Below are 24,246 nucleotides of genomic sequence, written 5' to 3' on the forward strand. Positions count from 1 at the left end.
TACCTTCTTTCGTTGCGCGCAGAGGCCAAGCGAGTTCTTATCATGCAAAGCGGGCAAATATACGGCGGTTCATAAGCGGGGTGTAAAGAAAATAAGCGACCTTCAGAAAAAAGAGAGACTGAAACGTATAAGTCAGATAGCACAAGTGCGACCTTTAGTCAAATTGGATATTTTCTGCATAGGTAGAAGTAAATCATCTTTTTATGAATCTACAATTTTATTCCTTATATATTCAACTGAAAACTGAAAGTCAGCTAATTTATGATAAGTTTAGTTTTTTGAAATTTGATTTGAAAGAGTAATGGTAAATTCTAATGAGCTGTTAACTGTTCAAAGGCGTATGATCCATTGGATAATTCGATTGATCAGTAAGGAAAAGAAAAAGATGAAATGTTATCAGTTGTTGATCGGATCAACGAACCATATAAAATCGCGCGATATTTTCAATTCGATAAAAAACAATCGCTCGGAAGATCGCGCGAAACGCAATAAGCGGTGTGTCGATTGATTCGCAAAGGCCAAAAACAGCGCGATAAAATAACAAAGGCACGGGGAGCCGGGATGAAAAAGAAGAAAAACGAGAGAGGCGAAGGACGCGCAGACGATGGAGCCTTCGTTGTTTTTGCGCGCGCGGAATTGGAGCCCCGGCGGCAAAAAGAAGACTCGAAACGCCATCACCCGCGTAATTCGAGTCTCTCCACTTTGACTTCAGTCGCGCTTGCCCGGCTCATAAAAGCTCACGGATATATTTTCCGGGCCGAGCTTTCAAGGTATATGATTACCAGCGATTAAATGCGCCCGTACCTGGACGTGGCTTCGCGTTGAAGAAAAGAAAGCCAGGATGTACGCACAGCAAATGAAACGTTCGATATAATTAGTTGCCGCCAACTAACGATCTCGGCGATGCACTTTGCCTTTGGAACTTTGGCCGTTTCGCCGTGTTCCCTCTCCTCGGGGCCGAAACTTTACAAGATTAACAGCTTCCATTACAGCAGAGAGGAGTCGATGCTTGCGGCCTGCTCCCCGGTCCTCTTATTAACCACCCCTGTCCCGCGCCAGAAGTCACACGAATCCAAATGGAGAGACTATCCGGGCAGTTATGCCCGTGAATCCGCGAGAGTTGTACGAACGTATGTGTCTTCCTCCAAGAATGCCGCTTGTGCCGAATTGTTTGCAGCCGTCGAAACAGTGTTGAGTTAATCTCTCGAGCAAGGACAATCGATCCTTGGCGTGCAACAATGACAGGTCGGCTGGTCAGCTTCGAATTCATCAGCTTGCCCCTCCCCCGAAAGCTTAATATTCGCGGCGAGGAGATAAGAGGACGGGCTCGCGGGTACAGCGGCCAGAGGTCAGCCCTCTCAGCTCCAAGGGCTTTTGTCGAGATCAAGGGAGACGAGGGACCGAGTTGAGTGGGTAATCTTGTTTTTGGCCCCGACCGGCAAATTTCTCAATAAAATCTTAACCGGTCGCGCGCGACATGCGCATCAATTCGTTGAAAGCACTCGTCGTTTCGCGAAAATATTATCTCGATAAAAAAAACAAAAACAAGAAACCAAAAAGACAAAAAAGCAGAAGAGCAAGAAAAAGAAAAGGGAAATGGGCGAAGAGCCGAGCGTTGTTTTGACATGTTGTTCGTCGACGGACAATCAAGCTCTGCGGCTTTGTTCTGAATAAAAGAAAAAGAAAAAAACAAGGCTTTTGTAGCGATCTGACGCTATTATACGTGGCGAAATACGGACCTGGAGGGAGGCCAGCGATAAAGGAAAACAAATCTTGCACGCGTAGCTCTTCCAATCAGCGTAGAGCGCACATCGTGCGTCCGAATGACAATGGCACGCGCGCTGGCTAAAAGCGGAGCTTTTGCAAGCTCTCGGGAACGATACCGATGTCCTCGCGTCAATGCCCCAAGCCCGAGCCGGGACGCGCTTTAATCATAGGCACAATAAAACAGAGGGCCACGTCGTGCAGTTAGCGATGTACCTGCGCTCTTCTCTTCATTCCCTCATCCCTTTTTTACGTCCAAAATCAATTACTCACTCATGCTACATTATATATATTTGTACAGGGTAAATGCTCTCTACCATTTTCCGCAATTCCATTTGCCATTCAAATCTAACACTCCGTAGACTTCTACTGAAAAGTCCATAATATTATTTTTCGCCGTTCTGAAGTCTAAAACAACTTTATCGAATCCGATAAAGTTGTTCCACCAGACTCAATTCGCACAGTAGCGCCCATACTTAGATTGTTTTCAATGACATTTATATACGTGATATTCGATTCATCGCAATATGTAACATCCTATTCTTGATCTAACGGCTGTGCATTCAATTGGACACATTCTTGGACAATCAAACGATCATTTACGACTCTTGAGCCAGCGCGGAAGTTGTCACCAAATACAGATGGCGTTGCAACTGAGATCAGCACAATAGCGAAGAAAATACGTAGAGACGACATAATGTTTCTCTGCAAATATTTCAACAAACGTAAAAAGCAAGTGTAAGGTTGAATAGTACAAAGGATACACGGCTGACACAAACTATTGTAGTGATGATAACTCTTATCGAATGATGATAAGCTATTGCAATTTAATGACAACATTTGGAAAATGAAAACAAATGTTATCGTTGAAATGTCAGTTTTCAGTCAGAAGCTTAGTGACGATCTATATATAGACAATGAAATCCAATATTTATACTCACGTTAAGAAAATGTGAAGATTAGCTGAATGAGCTGGATTGTGAACGGCAATCGTTTTATATAATATCTGGTCGTACGTTATCGATTAGTTTTTTTATTGATTTCATCTGTGCTTCGTCGCGTCAACATCAAATTCAAAAAGTAACATTTTCAGGCAAAAGGACTGTCATATATGGCTTTATATCTGTTGTAACAAAATCGCCGATTATCAAAGTCCTTCATAGTAAGCTGAGCTAATGTTTTAATAAACGTAATATGACGTTCCATTGCTAAATATGGCCTTACACATCATTAAGTGGTATGCGGATAATTGTGCACGGTTTCGCTATACACACAAACTATTGTGCACAGTAATGTGACGTGAATCAGCGTGTATCAATTCTCAGGCTACGTTACTGTGCACTATAATTTGTGCGTACGATAAAACCGTGAACGCGCCCATTAAGCTATTCCTTTCGAGAAATTAAGAGAATATCGACTGGAACAAGAATAGTAAAAATGTAATCTTATAATTTGTTAATCAGCAGTACGCCGAACTTGAAAAATGTGTTTAAACAAATGACATTGATTTATTTAATAAACGATCCACCTACGTGAAGTCTTACAAGAACTTGTAACGGTTGAGCAACAGCGAACTCGCAAGAAAGGAATGCAAGCCGAGAGGCAGGAGGAAGGAAAGCGAAAGTGATTTGGAGTGCATTGTGCGAACGAGCTTGTCGTAAAGCAAACGAAGCCGAAGGCAGTTGTCCTCGTACTCATACGCGGGGCCGAGAGTCCGAGGGGCTGATAATTCACAAAAGGGTGCTCGAGAGGCGCCGGCGCACGTGCGCGCCGATATGAGTGTCAGCTTTTACGAGGGACACGGTACCGTCGCGCCGCGACGCGTTTTATGGCGAAGCTTGCAAGTCCCGCAGCCTTCTGGGAAATCCACCAGCGGCATCCGCCAGCCTTGTACATTATCGTATAAACCGACACTGCTCATTCGCCGCACTCGCACACATTCGCTCTCTGTCCTGGACTGTTGTCCTCGGATTGTGATTGCCTTTTGGGAGCATGCCAGAGGATCCGAATCGGGAGAGACGTTTGTGCAAGTGGTCAGCCTATTTTTATGTTAAATGTGCTGACTTTTAGAAATCGGGGAAACTTGAGATTTTTTTTTTCTGGGGGGGGGGGGGGGGGGGGGTAAAAAATAAGCCAGAATTTTTCAAAATTTCGATGGAATCAAAGTAAAAGAAAGATCACATACAATCGCGATATCTGCACTTCTCCAGTTGCAGAAAACAATGGGAAGACCCGAAAAAACAAACAAGAATTGAGCTATCGCAGGAACTCCATTCCCGAGTGAAAGCTCTGGAAGCGACAAGCAAACAGGAAAAAAAAAAGGAACGCTAGCCTTGAGTATCCCGGCGCGCCCGCCCGGTTGAAAAGCTCTACGCGCGAGGATACAGTTTTCAAGGACGCCGGCACCGGACACCCGTCCGCGTTTGCTGTTCATTTTTGAAGTGCGCGTACACGAGCTTTCGTCGAGTACAGCGCACTCGCGCTCTTTCCCGCCTCGGCCTCGAGCCCCCTCCCCCTCTCCGTCGCGTACTTTTGACGTGTAACGCGAGCCCGCGAATTCCGCTCGGTGCCCGGTTTTGCGCTTTGCCGTTGTGTGCATTATTTGAATGAGCCGTGTAGCACGCGTAGTTTGGAATTCATACGCGCTCTTGCCAATGTCGGGTCGATGTCGTTCGGAGGATTCATTAAACGTTTCGCTAGTTTGTCCAAATTACAATGGAAGTACGGAACGGCGAGCTTTGCGCAATTAATCGACAATGTACGTACGTACGTTGAGTTATAGGTTTAATTGAAATGGCAAATACCTTGTTACGGATCAAATTGTGAAACATGCCGAGCGAACGCGCTCTCCTTGTCGGCAATAAGGCGAGATAATGCAGATGTGACGGGAATACCGGGCATAATAATTTTGCAACAATGACGAAACAACGAGCAAGCTACTTTTGATAAATTCATTGATTGCGTACTAATCATTGCATTTGAAATTAAAATGAATAACGACGACCGAAAATAAAATAAATGAACCGAGTGGCGTGCTGACGGATGAAACATAATAAAGAAAATAGTCCGTTGGAATTAGCCACGAATGATCCACGACTCCGTCTCGAGTCAATCTCTTCGTCACTGAGATACACAAGTACACGTAGGACACCATGCGAACATATACCGCCATATAGTAGGCTTTGCGAATGACTTGGCCAACGGCAGGTCGTAACCAATCGCTATGGCACTCAATACCCCTAACGTAAGAGAGTAAAATATTTTCTCGATGGGATCTTTTATAAAAACATTGTACAGCGTACACGCGATAAAAGTCCATCGGGGAGAGTCGATAAAGTGAGGGTAATACACGCAACAAAAGCTTTCGACCGTTTTTGCACACTTTAGGTTGAGTACTTGCTGGCGCTCGAGCGCGCGATCCGCCTTCACAATGAGTTATCGCATACGGCTTCTGCTCAGGAGAGCTGCGAGCGATCGAGCTTTTTCTCTTTCTTTGCCGGCTATCTTTATTTAGATGGACTCTCGGCCGTTTTCCGTGGCGACGGGGCTCGCCATTATGCGTCAAAGTCCGCTTCCTCGTGCGCAAGTCGCCGCTAAGTTTGATTAAAAAGTAAGCACTACGCTTCCTAAGATAATTTGCGATCAAGTTCGCCTTACGACCAGCTCTTTTCTAAATAGAGTAATAAAAGTCTTTTACGGTATCTTAAACACATATTGCCAGAAGAGGCTTCTTGTACTTTGGCTCTTTTCTCTCTCGCGCAAAAGCAGTACTTTCTTCTCAGACACTTTACTGTGCCGCGCCATATTTGCTGCGAGCATTCTTTTACGGCTAGTTTCAACTCCCTTTCGCATCTCGCTTTACTTTGATGAAACTATCGGACCGCCCGTATAACAAAGCCACTGTATAAAGAATTTAATCGAGAGCGCACGAGCTCTTTTACGGGATAGTCCGGCGGAAACCAAGAGCGTAATATCGAGCAATTGATCGATTACTTTCGAATAAGACGTTTTTCTTGAAAACTGGCTCTCTCTCAAAACAATTGCTCTTCATTCATAGGTTAGACCTTTTGCGATCGTTCACAGCGCGAAAACCAATTGCCACTTTTAATTTAACTAGATGTCGTCAAGCGCGCTGTAATATCTTATCTTTATTAGCACATGTTGTCAATATATTAATATAATATTATAAAAAATATTTCTTTTATATTATTTTATGATTACATCAATATATATTATTAAGTTTTGCATCTTTTTTAATAATATAATTCTATAATATGCTTTTCATTATTGTAATACATCAAAATTTATTCTTGGTATAATTCTTTGAAGACAAGATTTTTAATTTTTCTTATTTGTGCGTAATTTCCTAAATATATTTTAACAGAATCCTAAGATCTAACCCTAGACATTGCTATGTAAAGTTGACCATGATTGAACACGATCCGTCTAAGATCAATAATAGTGTTTTTAAATGTTTGTCCTTGAGCTTTATTAATGGTCATTGCAAAAGCTAGTTTGATTGGAAATTGTCTCCTTTTAAATGTGAATGGATAATCATTTTCAGAATACAGTGTTATACGGTTTAAGAAGACAATTTCATTAACTTTACCTGTTAAAATTTTACATTTTATTAAGTGGTTCGTAAATTCGTAAAACATGTTCCGTTACATCAGCCTTCATTAATACTAATATTTCTAATAACCATTATAATACAATTTTTTCATAATCGTAATTCATGAGGAGGTAAACTTGGCGGATTTAAATTATGCAAATGTTCTGGTAAAATAAGATCGTCTAATTCACCATTGTTATTAACAACGGTATCAATAGCAGTATATATTCGTTCAGAATCTTTATTCAATAAATTAGTAATTTGTTTGTTAATATCGTTTACGTCAATATTTCTAGCTGATAATATAGCACATTTACTCATTTCTTGGAATTTATTTTTTCTGATTAAGTTACCAAACATATCAATTATATTAGCATGTGGGGGGAGTATACAATGTTCAGGAATAGTTATGCAGTCATTTTTATCATTTAATGTTCCATTTCCAATATCTAATAGAAATTTAGAATATTCTATTTCATTTGATAAAACTCTTATGTTGGCAGTTAAAGTAAATTTAGTAAAATATTTCCATACTTTACTATATTTAACACAAAGACTCAATGTTTCACTTCGTGTTCCTCGAACTTTAATTGATAACAATTGCTTTAAATCTCCTCCTCTATGATAATTTTTCCTCCAAAAGGCAAATCATTGTTTATAAAATTTTGTAAGGTTCTATTTACACTTTCCAATGCATATATTGGAGTCATTGAAATTTCATCCTATATAAATATTTCAGTTTCTCTTAGTATTTGAGCTTCACGAGATTGTGCTTTAATATTCGAAGATGAATCTTGAAACATAGGTACTGGTAATCCAAAAGTTTTATGTACAGTTTTTCCATTTGGAAGCAATGTAGCTGCAATTTCAGTAAATGCCATTGAACATATTTTAATATTTTCAGAAGTTAATTTATAGTATATAGTTTTATAAACGTAAGTTTTTCCAGATCCTCCTGGTCCATCCATATAAATGCACCTAGGACCAGAATAGTTTGAATTGTGAACTGCTTCAAAAATCATGTCAACTATTTGTTTTTGTTGAAGATTTAGATTGTTATAACGTTATTCTCCTTGTTTTCTTATCTTCATTTGAAGTATAAGGTATAGCCATTTGTTGGTTGTTATTGATATTCATAGTTGAGCTGTTGAAAATATAATACACGTGGTTTTAATAGGTTAGTTACATAAATTACTATTTTTATTTTTTAAGTAAAAAAAATAATGATAATTATTTAATTCACACTTGGTTTAAAAAATATATAAAAACTTACTTGCTCACTATTAAATAACACCTCAATTAATAATCGATCGAAAGAAATCACGTAATCGCCGTTTTCACAATGCGCCGCAGAGACAAATGACGCTTAGATGCTTAACATGTGTGTGTTGGTTTGGTGCGTGTGACATTGACATCGTTAAACTTTTATCGTCACCGTCGCTACTCTCTCAAATATTTGAATGTCGGTGCTTTTTGACGTTCAACCAATCACAATGCTGGATGATCGGCTACACATCATTTTTTTAAGGTAGGAGGATTTCATCTCGGAAGGATTGCATTCATTTGTTTTCAAAGCTGACGTACTTTGAGTCGCGGGCTTCACGACCGATATTGGATGTATACAGGTTAAATGGCAATTTTTTCGATATTCCCCGCGTACTGCTATTTTTATCCGACTCAATAGTATTTTTTCCGAATAAAAATGAAATTTGTTTGTACAATTTATATCGAATAAGATGTGTAAAATTATCTGAAATATTAGCGAGCCGCCCTATTGATTTGTCCTCAAAACTGCATCATTCCGTATTCACTGCTATGAATATACGCGACATCGGCGCCACAAGAGCAGAGTGGCGCAGTGGAAGCGTGCTGGGCCCATAACCCAGAGGTCCGTGGATCGAAACCACGCTCTGCTAGTTTCATTTTTTTATTTTTTATTTTAGCCGGCAAATTAATCAAATTCGTTCGTTCACTGATTGTCGATGGATTTTTTCGGAAAATAACAATAATTCGACTGAATCACCGTGGCTGTATTTTCTTTTGCGTTTTTTTTATCTATAAAGAGTCTTGTAAAAGAAACGATTTCTTTTTATCGAATAAAAACTCCGACCAGAACAATTAGATTTCGTCTGACGAAAGAACGACAGGTAGATAAGAACTGATCGCAAGAAGGAAAAAGAGGTAAAATGCCGGAATTTTATGCTTGTTCAAGTCTATTGTTTGAATGATGAAAATATGCTCTGCTAACGAAGAGCTACGCTTTTCATTGGTGCATATTCTTAGATAAGAGAAACGAATGGAGTGCCACATTTCGACCATGACGAAGCGCAATGAAATAGACGACAATCCGCTGGCGCGAATTTGTCGCGAGCCTCGACTGGCTGTCAGTGTAAAATGCAGGCGAGCGAGCACCGAAAAAAAAAGCATTTCGCAGTTGATTAACCCGGTACACAAGCCGAGGCAGAGAATTAGCGCGCGCGTTTACCTTTGGCTCTGCCTAATTGTTCTGGGTGGGAATGGCGTGTGCATTGTGTCGTGGAGCCTGAGCGCGCGCGTCTGGCTCGGACGAGGCCGTAGGGGTGGGGAGGGCAGCTGTCCAAACGAAATTTCAATCCTTCGCCCAGACGCAGTCGGGCCACGCGCAGGCCACCAGCGGATCTTTGTTCGACGTTTGCCGCGCGTTCTCTGTTTCGCGATTCACGCGGCAATGGATACGCGTCGCCTTGGCACGTCTTTACGTCGGAAATTGGCAAAAATGGGCGAACGAATCGGTGTTCGCTCGCTCACAAATCCCTGCCGCGTCTGCTCGGCGGCTGTCGTCAAGCGTCAAATGAAATTCCACGATCAAGCCCGGCAATGAAAAGTTACAGCGGGCCACGTGTTTCCGCGGTCATCGGTGGGGCAAGAACTATGCAAGAAGGGGGGGGGGGACTGGCCCCGTACATAAGGAAGCGCACATCGATGGATACCACTCGTGCAAACTTGACTGTCCGCGTGCGATAATGCGGACGCAACAGCCAAAGCGGAGCCGAGCTGCTGCCGCTGTTGTAAAGTTTATCAGGTTGTGTACACCGCAAGAGAGGAGCAGACCTCTCGCCCTCTCTTGGCTTTATCCCCTCGGCGAAAAGCTTTATATACAACCCGTGCTGCTGCCGCTGCTACAGGGCTTTACGACTATCTCCACCAGACTGACGTATTGACTTCTTAATTTATCGCTGGGCTTTTCTTTACTCTATATCCACGCCGATGCTACGGCAGCGATGTTGTGCCTGTACAAGTATTTCACGTGGCTACCTCTCGCATTCTTCTTGCCTAGCGGTTGGATACGACCGTACTTTAATTTTGAGTGTCGACAAATCTCACATTTGTATGTTCTCTCATCGGTCTGCAAAGATTTTCTCGTTCGGATTGGAATTCGTTCCAGAGAACCGTTTTCACCGTTTTTTTTTTTCGATGCATTCCAAAAATGTGCCAACCAGATAGAATGATTTTGGCAGTGCAGCTTATATACAGAACGAAAGAATTTCTGATATCATTTCTCTCCTGCCAACCACGCTATTTTTAAAATGTAACACTTTTCTGCGAGTAGGCTACCGCTGATACCTAGAGACTATTTAAAAATCAATTTGGTAGTTGTAATTTAACTATTTTTGTTATAATTACGGAATGTCAATTTTATCACGTTGTGCGATCAAGCTCGCAATTTCCGCTTCGTAATTATAAAGAAAATGGTCAGATTACAACTTTTACTTGCATGCAAAAATACCAAATTGATATTAAAATAGTCTCTAGACTCTAGGTATTAGCGGCAGCTTACTAGCGTGTAAGTTTTACTATTTTATTTGAGAAAAGTGTGGTGGGCAGTGAGGAAGGGGAAGATTTCATTAACTATACCAGGATCGTATATAAAATAAAATTTATAGACACAAATGCTTAGAACCGAGTACCAGTTCAATTACGCATGATCGTTTCTGATAATTGTTTAATTACATCAATAATTACAAATACAGACATGTATTTGTAGGTTAAACTTATACCTACAATACCGGCATCAGGCTATGACTGATATTTTATTATACATACTGACATTTTTAGCATTCAGATCATACTGACACTTTTAGTAATTCAAATCATTTTTACTAACCAAACAACTTATATAATTAATATATAGATGTATAGTGTCGGGTGCGGCCAGGCTTCATAATTATTTCATACCTATTTGCATGCGTACCGCGACCACATACACAGTATCTGCTCGAGTTGATTTTACGTAAAATTTTCTCGGCTTTTTTGAGAGCACGGTCAGTCCTAGTTTTCAATTGAAAACGCGTGAAAGTACCTCGAACCCTAGCACAATGCTTTTGGGAAGTTACATTTCAAAACAATTGCAAGTAGTATATTCTAATTGAACTATTCAGCCAATATTATTAGCATTCGCTAATTTTGCTTCAAGCGTAATTATATTATTTGTCACGATCCAAAATTTGATGACCCACCATGTATGAATACGTTCTCTGTCTCTATTTAATCATTTGCCTTTATAAATAGTTATCATCACTCGGATTTTCCACGTTTGATAAAGCACTGACTGCCGGCGTGTGAATAATTTCGTAAATATGCTCTAGGTAATCCATTTACAAAATTATAATTATAAAGCACGGATTGACCAAAACAGCCTTTGTTTCTTTGTAGTATTATAATTTTTGACGTGTTACGCATACACAATTATAGTTTAAAAGGTATATTTATAGTTTTAGGAGCATCAGTGGTAAGTGCATTGCAACCTTCTTGATCTTTATTTTTAATGACAGTTATTATGTGAAAATTATTAAACTATTCGAATCCATCTACGAAACGATTTTTTATTTCAATAGCACATATCGATGATCAAAATGAAAGCTGTTGTATCGACTCTGTTGGTTCTTACTGTATCTACGATTGTTAGCTTGGATTAGTACTTAGAATATTTAATAATGGATTTATAGCCTACGATCGTCTTCATTGAAACTTTCTAAATATTAAGAATTATTTGCAACGATCGAAAAAATTCCAATTTTTTGTTTTTAATTAGATAAGCACTGAGCAAAGTTTTCATATTTTCAAGTGCTATGGGAAAGTCGATCATTAAATGCAAACTGAATTGTCCATCGGTGTTTTCATCCTCGAGCGACAACTTGCAAAATCAGCCTCAAGGTGACTATTTCAAAGAGTATTACCGTTCTACACCGCGACCATCGCTCCGCCAATAAGACAGCGGTTACTGAAAGAAGTACTGTTGAGAATCCTCTTCGTGACAAAGACAATCAAACGTCTATTTACATATTTTTTAAATTTTGCCACTTAATAGAGCCGCGCTCAACTTTCACATTGCCAATCCCGTACTTTTATAAAATTCAACTCAATGTAATTGAACAATTAATTTTCCTCTGTAGAAATGGGATGGTCGCAATAAAATTTTACAACTAGCTAGCGATAGCAAGAAATAAAAAACAAACAAAAAAAGAAAAGCTTCGTAAATTCACGGCGTGTAACGTAATTCAATAACCCTAATGCGCAAGCAATTAGACTGAAAAATGTGCAGTTAGAGCTGAAGCATATCGCGCTTCCTCGTACAATTTGTAGCATTCATTCGGCATTCGATTGGCGTATTTTTTATCCCCGTCCGCGGCACACGGAGAGCGCACTTTATATGCAAACTCGTGGAAAGCTCGTTGTTTTACCTACAGCCGTGTGTGGATATGTGGATTCAGTTGGAAGCGCGAAAATTTGATGGTAACCATCCGCCCGCGCGCGCACTCGATTTCGCTGGGGAGTTATCGTTGTGTTTACGCGCTCTGCCGTTCTCGCGCTTTGCATTTCTTTTATTTTTTTTTATTCCTCATTCAATTTCCAAACGTTCAATTGCACGCGTGGGCGCGACGTTAGATTTCGTTTCTTTGACAGAGAGAGGGAGAGAGAGAAAGAAAGAGAGAGAGAGAGAATAACAAAACTCCATTTGCGGCTGTTTCGTACTATTGATGTTCAGCGAGACGTGAGCACAACGAATTAATTTGGCAAATGTATCTCGCGGCGCTTTCAGAGTTGTATTACTAAAAGGTAATTTGAAGTTCGTAAAATTACTCACCTCGTGCGACACAGCATCACGTAACTCACATCGTCAAAGTAATGTTATCGCGTGACCGACAGCGTTAAATTTTAGCATCGCACACGATTTCCACCTTCGCGTACTGTTGTCGGGGCAGATATAATGTTGCTCTTTGTAAAATCTAAGCTCGCGTTGCAGCTCTTTTTGGCTTAAAACTGGAGACGCAAAAACGGGGCGCATAGAAAATAAGTAAATAACGCTGTGCAACGAATGAAACGTCAGGAGCGTAATTACTCCTCCCTCCTCCCGCTGCTGCTTTATCCATTTACCCAGGATTTTTCAGCAGAAGCAGGTCTCCGCAGGGTCCGCGCTGGAATCGATCGATTGCACTCGACGGCGCGCATATCGGCGTCAATAAGTCGAACATACAGGCGGGCAGAAACCAAATCAAGCAGGAAAAGCAATCAATCCATTAGCGCGCAAAAGCGTGGCATCCTTCGGGCGCAGAGCAGCGCTCGTCATCGCTCGACGTCAGATACGAATTATTGAATTTGGCGAGGCGTTTTAGGCGCGAGGCGACGGCCAGAAGGGTTGGCTCGACCGACGGCCGCGCGGAAAAGCCGGCGAGGCGCGTCGCGTTGCATCCCGACGGCAAAGTGCATTATGCTCCTTGCGCGTTAGTCTCGCCGAGCGAGCCAACAGATGTTGCCGTATACGCGCGACAGACACTTTGCGCGTCGTTTCTATTACGCTCGATCACTTGTGAATGAGTTCTCTACGTCACATTCAATTCAACCAATACCTTTGGCTTTGCTTATCGTTTTCTTTGTGCAAGTGCTTTGTGTAAACGCCAATTTTTTTGGCCCGATACATTACTCATGCTGTCCTTTATAAAAGCGAATCTTCGATTAATGTTTTTTTTTTTGTTTTAGTTACAATCAATAATTTTACATTATGTTTTCTCTGAGCAAAAAAGTCTATCCCCTTTATCAATTACCACTGATACATGATGCAAAAACGTAATGAATTTCGAGATGCCCACACGAGACAATCGTTGGCCGATAGGAATCACACAGCACAGTAACTAATATTTCGTGTACTGTGTCCAAATTGAATTTCAACCTAATCGAAAAAAAAAATGAAATCATAGGTTTATAACGTCTGCAGTCTTTGATGTTCTTCAAAGGATATCGTGTCATAAAATTCATAGGATCTGTTGTGTACGCGAATGCCCAATTTACTATTTTGTTTTGCTGCTATGTTCATTTTTTGTTTGCATCTTTTATGATTATTATTCAGCTCTGTCAAAATAACAGACTTGATTCTGACAGAGCTGAATTTATTTCTGAATTTTGTTTTGACAGATTCAGAATCTATTGTACTCGAGTAATTTGGAGCCTGACGTCGTTCTTTTCATTATTTTTGAGGATGGAAAACTTGTATAATTGATCTACAGTGCATATTAAACGAGCATCAACGATTGCAAGTTGCGAAGCGTAGAGTCGCTACCTACTAATACGCATTGTATAATCAGTTGTCTTTGCTTATTATACGTCTTTTGGCAATAAGGAGGGTCAACCAGCTTGTGTTAGAATGTAAATAAGGGATGGATGACTGCGCTATTCCATGTAAGATAGTCTGTACGATGAGCGGCTAAATAACTTAACGCTCTTAACTTTATCTTTCAATTTGAATTCCTGATAAAACTTGGTCTCTTATTTAGTCTGATGTCTTGACGTAAAACATAACTCGATTCGCTGTCGGACCGAGCTGAATGATATTCTCCAATATCTGCGTCTCAAAACTAACTCTGTAAATATTCATCGTGCTAACATTGCAACAAGATTTATTACTGATTGATCAAATATTTCAGCGTGTCTAGAATGTTACAGAGTTTAACTGAACATTAATCCTAAATAGTTGACTCTATGTCAATTTGAATTATTTCACTCAGCCCAGGTGAGTCGGTTATGGCGACGCCGATTAACAGCAAAGTCAAGCGCAATAATTTTCATTTCAAATTTTAATGAGATTTCCTGCTGAAGCAATTAATCGTGTCGCGTTTACTCAAGCTATGTAATGATTGGACAACTGGGCAAACAAATCGTTCAGTGAAAGATACTGAGAGTAATATTAGCCACAACTGCTACGTACGGGGCAAACAAATGACTTGACTTAATTCAGACACTCGCTTACGTTACCATTTTCAAATTATAAAATCATATGAGCAGCACGTGGTAGCTTGTAAAATCTGCGAGTATTATTATCCACAACTACTACTTACAGGGCAAACAAATGATTCGACGTAATTCAGGCACTCGCGTAACATTTTGGAAATCATATGAGCAGCACGTGACAGACTGGCTCAAGTCCCAAAAGAATAGTAGTAAGCGCTACGGATAACAAGATATGACATTGCTCATCAATCACAAGCAGTCGTTGTAAAATGTGTAAGATTGGAGACGATGATGCAATCTCACGAGAAATAGACAGTCGCGACGTCGGGATATGAGACTGCGATGAGAGGCTTCGCGCAAGTGCGCGGTGTACGGAGCTGGCTCTTGAGAATGCCTTGAGCCTTGACCGCGCGCGAATGGAAATGCAGGCAGAGCCATCGATTCTCCGTTTCCGTGGACACGCTCGGCCGGCAAAGGCGGCGCGCGCGCGCACAGAAGCCGAGCATGTAATTGAAAACGGAAGAGAGGCGTCGCGGAGGCAGCCGGAAAAAAGGAAAGGCCGGGGAAGAAGGAATGCAGCCTACGTGTTTGTCCCGAAAAGGCCGAGCAAAAGAGGCGGCAGCGCGTGTCTCGGAAAATAAGGGGTAACCAATGGCAAAGGGATTGCCATTCTAGTTCCGCGTCGCGCATCGGAGAGCCGGGGCGCGTGCCTGCTGCGCATACGCACGCACAGCGGAACACATGCTCCTGACAGCCGCGGAAAGAACAATTGAAAGCCGTTGCGCCGCGTGTCGAACCGAAGAGTCGAGGATCAGCGACTCGCCGCTATACGGACGGCCTGCGCGCCAGAGTAGCAATTTACGTGTAAATATGGCGACTGCGTTATTATTAATGCGAGGATCGTTTCTCCCTCGGTCTTCGCGGATGGATTTTTATTGGTCGGCCTTGCAGCGGCAAAGGGCGGCTAACGTGGTCGCGGATTGATCGTCGAGGCATCGGTTACTTCCAGAGGCCATTAGTTTCGCCGGATGCTTTTGGTATCCGCTTTCCGTTTGACGAGCACTCGGCTACGTCGGGGAAAATAGCAACGCAAATTAATTTGTTCGGCGCGACGCACCGACGAAACAACGATGCTCCGCTGTCACGTGGTCGTGCCGGCTTCCCTTCTGGAAATTCGCGCCGCGCGATATTACAGAAGCCATTGGCATTCGGCAAAAGACGCGCGAGGAGAGGAAAAAAACAGGCGGCTCGCGCGAGGTGAAAGAAAAAAAGAGAAAAAGACAGGCCGCCCGGCAATCTCTCTTTGGACTGTCGAGGAATCTGGCAAGCAGAGCACGCGCGTTCAATCGTTTCTTCCCTCGCGCGCACATAGGCGAAGCCGACGACTCGTTTCACGCGCGCATAATAATCGTTCGGGAAACTTTGGCTTTCACGCAGTCAGGCTCCCCGATGTTTCCCCGATGTTCGAAAAGGGCATGCAAAATAAGAAAAACAAAAAACAAAAGGAAAATCCGGCTCTTGCGAGTTCCCATTCTCTTTTTCTGCGAACCATCGCAGGAACGCAAGTTAACTCAGAAATTTCGCGAAGCCGTAACGATAAGATGCCTCGAGCTGTACTGCACGCGATTCGATTTGATATTCACGGCCTGTGTTTCGCAAGGACGGGCTCGCGCTAAACGGATGTGTAACCCCTTCGGTTTTCGGCCCCTCCTTATGCTGTCACGCTCAATTCGGCCTCTATATTAATTTCGACGAGAGCTCGTTTGATTGAATACTCGATATTAACTTTGGAAAATATACGCCAGACGCTTATTGCGAATTCAATCAGTCAAGCGGCTTTTCACGTGATACGCATTTTTATTTGCTTTCGCTTAATTCTAGTTAATATTACGTAGCTTACGGGCAGTAGATTTGGGCGAAAAGCAAGGGGCAACGCGAGGCTTACCTGCAACAAAGAAAACCAACAATTATTTGGATGATGATACCGCAATGGGATATGTGCTATTATGATAATGGATTTCACGCCCAGCCGAAATTCGTACATTTGATTCGATCGACGAAAGTTCAGCGCATGTCCACTAGTACACGACAAAATACCAAAGTGGCATTTCTCTCGCAAGTGAGAGCTGAATTTCATCAAGGAAATCCAGCTCGTGCATTTATGCGGCTACAACACACGAAAAGTATAATCCCCTGTAGAGTCAATGTCGGCATATATAACCTTTTATTCGATCCCTTTCTCATTCGGTGTATTTCGGGCATATCAAAGGGTGTCCACGACGTATTTCCGGCACTTAGCGAGTTGGACGATGGAAAAGAGAGAAAGAGAGAGAATGATTCGTAATGAAGTGTAATAGATGGGGAGGGGAGAGGGGGATCGCATGTAAGCCACGGGATTATAGGAGCGATGCTACAGAATAGGTGCACAATGCAAGCGCGCGAAAGCCTCGGCTTAATATCAAATGTAAAGGACACCCTTTGTACATGGACGCAGGATTTTATAAGGGTTTCGTCAAATGATTTTTTATGTCGATTAAGGTCGGACCGACGTCACTGTAGTTCGGTTTCGTTCGCTATGTGGGACGGGAAGAATATCTCAATGGGAAATTCTCTCCTTTCTGTTTTCATTTGAAACTGAATGCACGATAATCGCAATTGAATATTACTCCTACGCTCTGAACGATTAGCACGCAGTCGTAAAAAGTATTGTTACTCAGGCTTAAAAGATGGTTTAAAGAAATATACGGACGAGTGGATAATTCATTAATTTTCACGAAATGATTTTTTTTCTCGTCGACGCACAGCAAAATCTATTCTTTTAGTTACAAAATGGGTATATAACCGAACTTTTGGTATACAGATTGAATAATTTGTTGTAACGCGAGTAACAGCAGTAAATATACTACCGACAATTATTTTTGTAATAGTAATCATTACTTTCGCAATGTATTGCATCGTTATTTGATTATCGTAAAATGCCAATACGTTTAAAGAGTTAAAGACAGATCAACTGTGCAACTGTTATCAGATAAGTACAGAATTGAGACCTTTAATTGTTTCTTATCTCCGATTAACTATTTAGCCTAATTAATAACAATGTTTTGAATTATAAATTACACAAGCCAACGCATTTTTACACCCAGAGACCGGAACTGGTACACCCGAAGGAATTTGATGCGCTAAATGCGTATCCGAGCTCAGAATTGCTTCATTATTCTCAGCATTCGAGATATCCTAACTTCAGAGCATCAAAAATACGTTTTCTGCTATTTTTCAACCCCTGTGACTTTGTGAAAAAATGTTTTTTCTGGAAATTCAATGATGTTACTTTAAAGAGCAACCTTGCCCTTCAGTACGCACTCCTCATTTTTTTAATATTATTTTTCTTTCGACAAAGATATAATACAATCAAGTATGATAAATTGGCATTTTCGTTTAAGTAGATAAAAGTTTCGCTTAAAGATAATCTTTGTTAAAAAATAAAATAATATCGCAAGTACCTTAACCAAAGAACCTTAGACCCTGCTAGGCAATAACCCCCGACTGCTACATTCCAAGTACCTTACCACTACATCCTAAGTTCCTTAACCCACTAATCCTGTACTCTGCTAGGTTTACCATTGTTATATTTCAACGAAACTTTTCTCTCCTTAAGCGGCATTTGCGAAAATTCAAATTTATCATACTTCAATCTGTCATATCTCTGTCGAAAAACATGATATTGAAAAAAATTAGGAGTGCGTCTTGAAAAGCAAGAGTTGCTTTTTAAGATGCCGTCGTAAAACTTGCAAAAAACATTTTTTCACAAAGTTACAGGGGTAGGAAATAGCAAAAAAACGTGTTTTTGATGCTTTCAAGTTAGGACGTATCGAAAACTGAGGATGATGGAGCAATTTTGAGCTCGGATTCGGATTCAGGGCACCAAATCCTTTCGGATATATCTTGTCTGGTCTCTGAGTGCGGACTTTTTTCAAATGTTATCAGCCTGTGTTATCTTTCATTTCGCATACTTTAGCTTCGTGTCGATATTTTGTCGATAGATAGAGTGCAAATGATTGGCTGTGTTAACTCAAAGGAGGAATATTTGAGCTTTTACGATCACATAATCGGTAATAACACAGTTTAGTCGGTAAACAATTCATGTTTCAAGTTTGTCGATAAGTAACTGCTATTGTTACAATTAGTCAGAAAAGTTGATTCTACGAACTAGCACAATCAACACGTTTAAATTGTGATTTCACGTTCACGTTTGTTAATAAAGACATATTTATTTTATTTATATAAATTAGTGTTTAGTTATTTCATGCCCTATCCTGACAATATTGAAAGGTGTCCTACCCACAAAATCTTTGCACTGTACTGAAAAGAAGTTCAGTTGCATTTATACCGACGATTCACATACGTTCTTTTACGTAATAAAAAAACATTCAGACAAAATCGTAAGATGAAATTATTCATTAATCTGAATATAAATTTTCTTAAATTTAGAATCAAAACTGTAAAGCATACGTTCATTAGATTAACCTTAGTTTTGTTTATGGCTTCATAACTTACGATGTGTTATACATTCAGTTTTCCGTAAAATCAAGTTTTCGTCAAAGAACTTAAAAGAAACTATTCATTGTCACTGTTATATTTCTAAGTCAACATTATTTTTGTACGTTTTTATTTCAAATTTGTCAATTGTTTTCAATAGATGAAACATTCGAAATGATCAAAATCAACCATTTCGATCGTAACGTTGTTTAATATTTAAAATTATTCATATTACTATTCATTTAACTTAAAAATCTGGCGGATTTCCAGTTAAATATTTTTCGACTGCCTGCCTTGTACTCGATAAGGAAATAATGAAAATGATTGCGAGCCGCATAATACCAATAAACAAACTAAAAATTGATCGTTTAACAGATGTACATCCACAACTAATAATGTACAGAGCCAGACTGAGAGACGCACTTCAAAAGAATCTTACCGACAAGTTCAAACTTTAATAATAAATTGATCCAGTCATATTAAATAGACAATTGAAGTAGATGTCAAGTTTATCTTCGACTAGTAAGTAACAGAACCGATCTTAACGCGACAGTAACCAAAAAACAAAATAGTTCAGCTTGTAGATAATGAATATAAGATCCCTCACTGGTCTAGGCCAAATATGTTTCTTTATAGTTAACGAAATTTCTGCCTCGGTATGACACGTAAAGAAGACGCGTATGAATAAAATGTATGCTGAATTTATAAAATCCATCCAATAAAAGGAAAGGTACATGCTCTGGCCGTCAGGAGTGCAAATTTGTAGGCGCCTTCCTGCTCCTCGGAACGTTACGAGTGTTGGAACAGATGCGAATGAAAGAGATTGGATGGAGGCGGGGAGATTCGCAAGAGCACCGGCAGTCTGGCATTATTCAGAATCACGCCCTAGAATGCATTAGCGCGACAATAGCCGCGCGCTCGCTCGTGGAGATTTGCCAAGCGATTTGGAAATGTCCGCCGCTATACCTATCTGCAATGCGATTTCTTCCTGCGAAAGCGCTCTTGCACTCGGCCGCTCCGCAAACGCCTCGACCACGCTGATTTTATTGGCGAATTATCGCTCGGCTGCAATTCGTTTTTACCTTTCGAACAGATTCTCGATACGCGATTGTTATCAATTGTCAATGGCGAGCTTGCGGACGTTTCGATAAGATCGACTCGCGTTTGAATAGCTACGAAACGCAACTCGACGCCAGTCGAATGTTCCTTCGAAAATCTTTGCACCTGCATCCTTCAGCATCGGTATTCGTCTAATTACACAGATTTTATGAATTATAGGTTGAGATTGTTGTTGGCCAACCAAAGGTCAATTTCGAAGTAATTCGTTGCGTAGAATCTGAATTCAGAATTTGTAGCTCTAAACTTTTAAACCCCAATTTCCCTAATCTTGGAGCGTTGCACCCATTAACTCTTTCAGGGGCACTTTTTTCTGCTGCACTTATCCCGAACCCGAAAGTGTATATAAAGGTTTTCAGGGTCGCTGATTACGAATCTGGAGTCCAATTTTCAAAATTCAAAATGGCGGATTCGTAATGAGTAAGCCTATAAATACCCTTATACCATCTTTCAAATGAAATACTCAGAAAACCGCAATTCTAACCTAAAATAGTCGCCATATTAGATCCACCATTTTGGTTTTTCAAACCGGATTCGTGATCAACGCCTTCAAAAGCTCTTTTATACAAATTTTCATTACATTAGGATTAAGAGTCTGAGGTAATAGCTTCGGAGGTTGCAGGGCTCGATTATTGAAGAATTGGAGTTTTAAGGTATTTGTTGTTACAATGTGCTGTATTTTGATATTGTGACGAAATTCCTAAAATATTTAACTTCAATCTACATTATCTGAAATGAGTAATGAACAAAAAAATAATTGTGATATGAAAAATGTGTTTTGAAAGGCAAAAATTGTACTTTTAGATGGTTTGATCCCTGAAAACAAAAAAATATTTTTTTCATGCTATTACGAAACCTCAAATATACTAAAAATTGCTTTTTTATGTTAGGATATTTCAAAAACCTGATATGATGAATAAATTCTACGCAAAAAATTACTTTGGAAATAGAACCGACTGTGATGTTGGTTCTATCCCTCGAGTGACCTATTATCGAGTAAGTCCGCGCAACTAAGAAGCTTAAGCAAATCAGGAAATAAAGCAAGCTCACAGGCACAAGTCCCAATAGCCGCACTGCGCGTTTCCCCAAGTTTCGCGTGTACTCGCGCGCGCGACGACGCGAGCGTACCGCGGTTTCCAAGTGTTAACGCCGGGGAACCGAACGTTGAAGCTCGCTGCGAGTCTGCTGATAAACAGCTCTGCGCTCCGGTCGTAGTCAAATGCATTGCCTACTGCGACTGCCCTGGACCTCGTGGTCTTTCGGGCCAGTTCTTGACTCAGCTTCGACACGAGATACGTCCGCGAATAGCGTTGATTAGCCTTTCGATTGGGTTACAATCGGCTTATGAAAATATCGCGATGAAAGCTTTCGAGGAACGAGAGCGATTACCTAGTAACTTCAATACCTGACGCACGCGACACGGGAAGCAGCGTATCTCGCGCAAGAATGACCACATCCTTGTCGCGTGTCGCCGTGCCATTCAACATCTCTCCTTTACGTTTTATTTAGCTGCATCTGCTTGCTAGAGCGCCAGAAAAATACGCGTGCGTCTCGCGGAGTCGATTTGTCAGGGGGTCGCTATTAATCGTGGACTTGCTCGCGCGAGGCTATTTGCAGAGGCTCCTTTTTCTCGCCGGGCTTCGTTATGTTTCACGCGGAATCGTAGCCTGCGATTGTGCCAATTTGCGGACCATCGTGCAATTTCATTTCGGAGGGTGATTCATGCGATGGGCTCGAAGACACGAATCCTCGAGACTTGGCTCGCTCGAACTATCATTCCGCCAAGGAGAAACAATCTCGGCGTAATTTCCGAAGAAAGTGGAAGCCCGCGAGCACTGCGAAAGGTTGTCAACTGGGAATTCTGAGCGTCGATTCAACAAACACTTTTGCCGGCCTGGATACTCCGTACCCGCCCCTCCGAGATAATTAAGTAATTTTACAGACGGTTAAATTCGTCTCGAGGTACACGCGACACTGCGGCACGAGGGGCTCGGCGCCACCGCTAATTGCTCGCTACCACCCTGTCTCGCCCTCCCCGCGACGCGTATCACTTTTCTACCTCGCGTTTACATAAAAGCGCGATCTCGCCCAACGAATCTACCCGTTCTCAACGCGACACTCGCTTGCACGCCAGATTTTAGGCTTCATAAAGTTTCCAGACCAGATGTCTACTTCAACTTATATATATATATATATATATATATATATATATATATATATATATATATATATACATATACACACACACACACACACACACACACACACACACAGATGGCAATGCAACAGCTCCAAATAGAATAATCTTCGCGTGCTTTAGAGATACGAGGAAGGCAGGCTATGTTTTTCACATTGTTTTTTTCAATTCGAATTACATATTACAAATTTTTATTTTCAAAAAAAAAAGAACAGTCGATAGCTTTAAAAAGATTCTTCAAAAAAAGTTATACCCCAAATTATTCGCTTATCTCGATTAAACAACAACTCGAGGAAACAAATAATAAATAACAAATATTTCATTCAGTTACAAGACAAATCTTTTAAAACAAATCCCTACTTACATAATTTTTTATTGATCTCAACAACCACTTACACTAATTTTGAAAAATTAAAACGCCTTTACATTAATATTACAGTGCGTGATTCTTCGAGGTATTGATTTAATTTTTACATGTATACCGTTTCCTGGTAAATCATTAATATAAGATCATGTTATTGTTAATGGCAAAAGAGTATAAGATAGGTATGTTTTTATGAACATTTTCAATGTTAAACTAAAAATTTGAAACGTCTTACTAAATAGAGAAATTTGATGAAAAGTCTTTCTATTTTTATATCGTTATCTGGCACTTATATCGTAAATACTTTTTTTATTTTCAACATGAATAGATTTGAATACTACAACTTGCAAAAGAATAAATAGTTACTGAATACCTGATATCATAGATTTTGCATACGCAACTGCAACAATAAGGTTAATGGCCACAAACGAAGTGTTAATAATAAATATACCATTTCCGCAGTGTCTTAGCAATACATAATAAACAGACCATCAATTTTGAAAAGGTATGGATTTTAGACACATAAAAGCAAAAATGCAGACGTACATTTTCGGAGGTATTGTATATTTACAACATTAAAAACAATATGAACCGATAATTAGATACGATTAAATGAGACGATTGTTATAAATTCACTATAGATATCGTTAACAATGAGTCTAACAATTGCAAATCAAGGAGACAAGCGAATAGGCGCTGTCTTAAACCGAGAGTGTCACAAACATAAATGTAGTCCAACACTAGAAGGTAAGTGCTAATTTGATCGCTTGCTCATTTAGAAAACGGTCCAGTTTTGTGCATATAAATCACCCCTGTGATGTGAAACTCTTAATTATCCAAAATTGACAAGCAACTATAACATCCGGGATATTCTAATTTGGTTTCTGCCATTTTACACTTGTGACATGAAATTACTCAATTACTAATAAAACATAAAGAATATGTATAACTGAAATGTATTTATAATATGACACGTAAAGATTAATTTACATAATGTGCCTGCAGCTTCGTAACGTACAGTTATGTTTTAAATCCCTGACACAACGGGAATCCACATTGCTTCTAAGTAAATAAATTCAGTTGAAGTGTTTCTTTTTACTCGAGAGAGCAGATTTTTCATAAACACTACTAATCGATCAAGATTCTTGCATAAAAAATAGAAAATAAGAAATCAATATGAGTCTTTCTAATGGCTTTGCTAATGTTCATCGTTACCACATTATTAACTGTGGTTAGTACTAACTCCTTCTTATTGTTTGCGTTTCAATTTATTACATATCAATATGCTATTTCAGGAGACACTTTGAATGTAGAATATTTACTTTTATTAAAAAGCAGCAGTTCTATAATTAACAGCTTTGTGAACAGCAGTAATAATGTGAGTTTTTGAGCTGA

The 24,246-nt window shown here is 40.3% G+C and overlaps 1 protein-coding gene and 1 non-coding gene across 3 annotated transcripts in view; one reads left to right on the forward strand and one right to left on the reverse strand.

The window, feature by feature from the left end:
* Positions 1 to 24,246, reverse strand: part of LOC131667615 (tyrosine-protein kinase transmembrane receptor Ror) — a 226,913-nt gene that overhangs the window by 54,657 nt on the left and 148,010 nt on the right. The gene's annotated exons all lie outside the window — the stretch shown is intronic.
* Positions 8,221 to 8,292, forward strand: Trnam-cau (transfer RNA methionine (anticodon CAU)). Its single transcript has one exon. It is a non-coding gene; the product is annotated as a tRNA-Met (tRNA).

Source organism: Phymastichus coffea, unplaced genomic scaffold (genome assembly GCF_024137745.1).
Source record: "Phymastichus coffea isolate CEN01 unplaced genomic scaffold, Cenicafe_Pcof_1.1 PCOF00068, whole genome shotgun sequence".
In the NCBI taxonomy this organism is placed as follows: Eukaryota; Metazoa; Arthropoda; class Insecta; order Hymenoptera; family Eulophidae; genus Phymastichus; species Phymastichus coffea.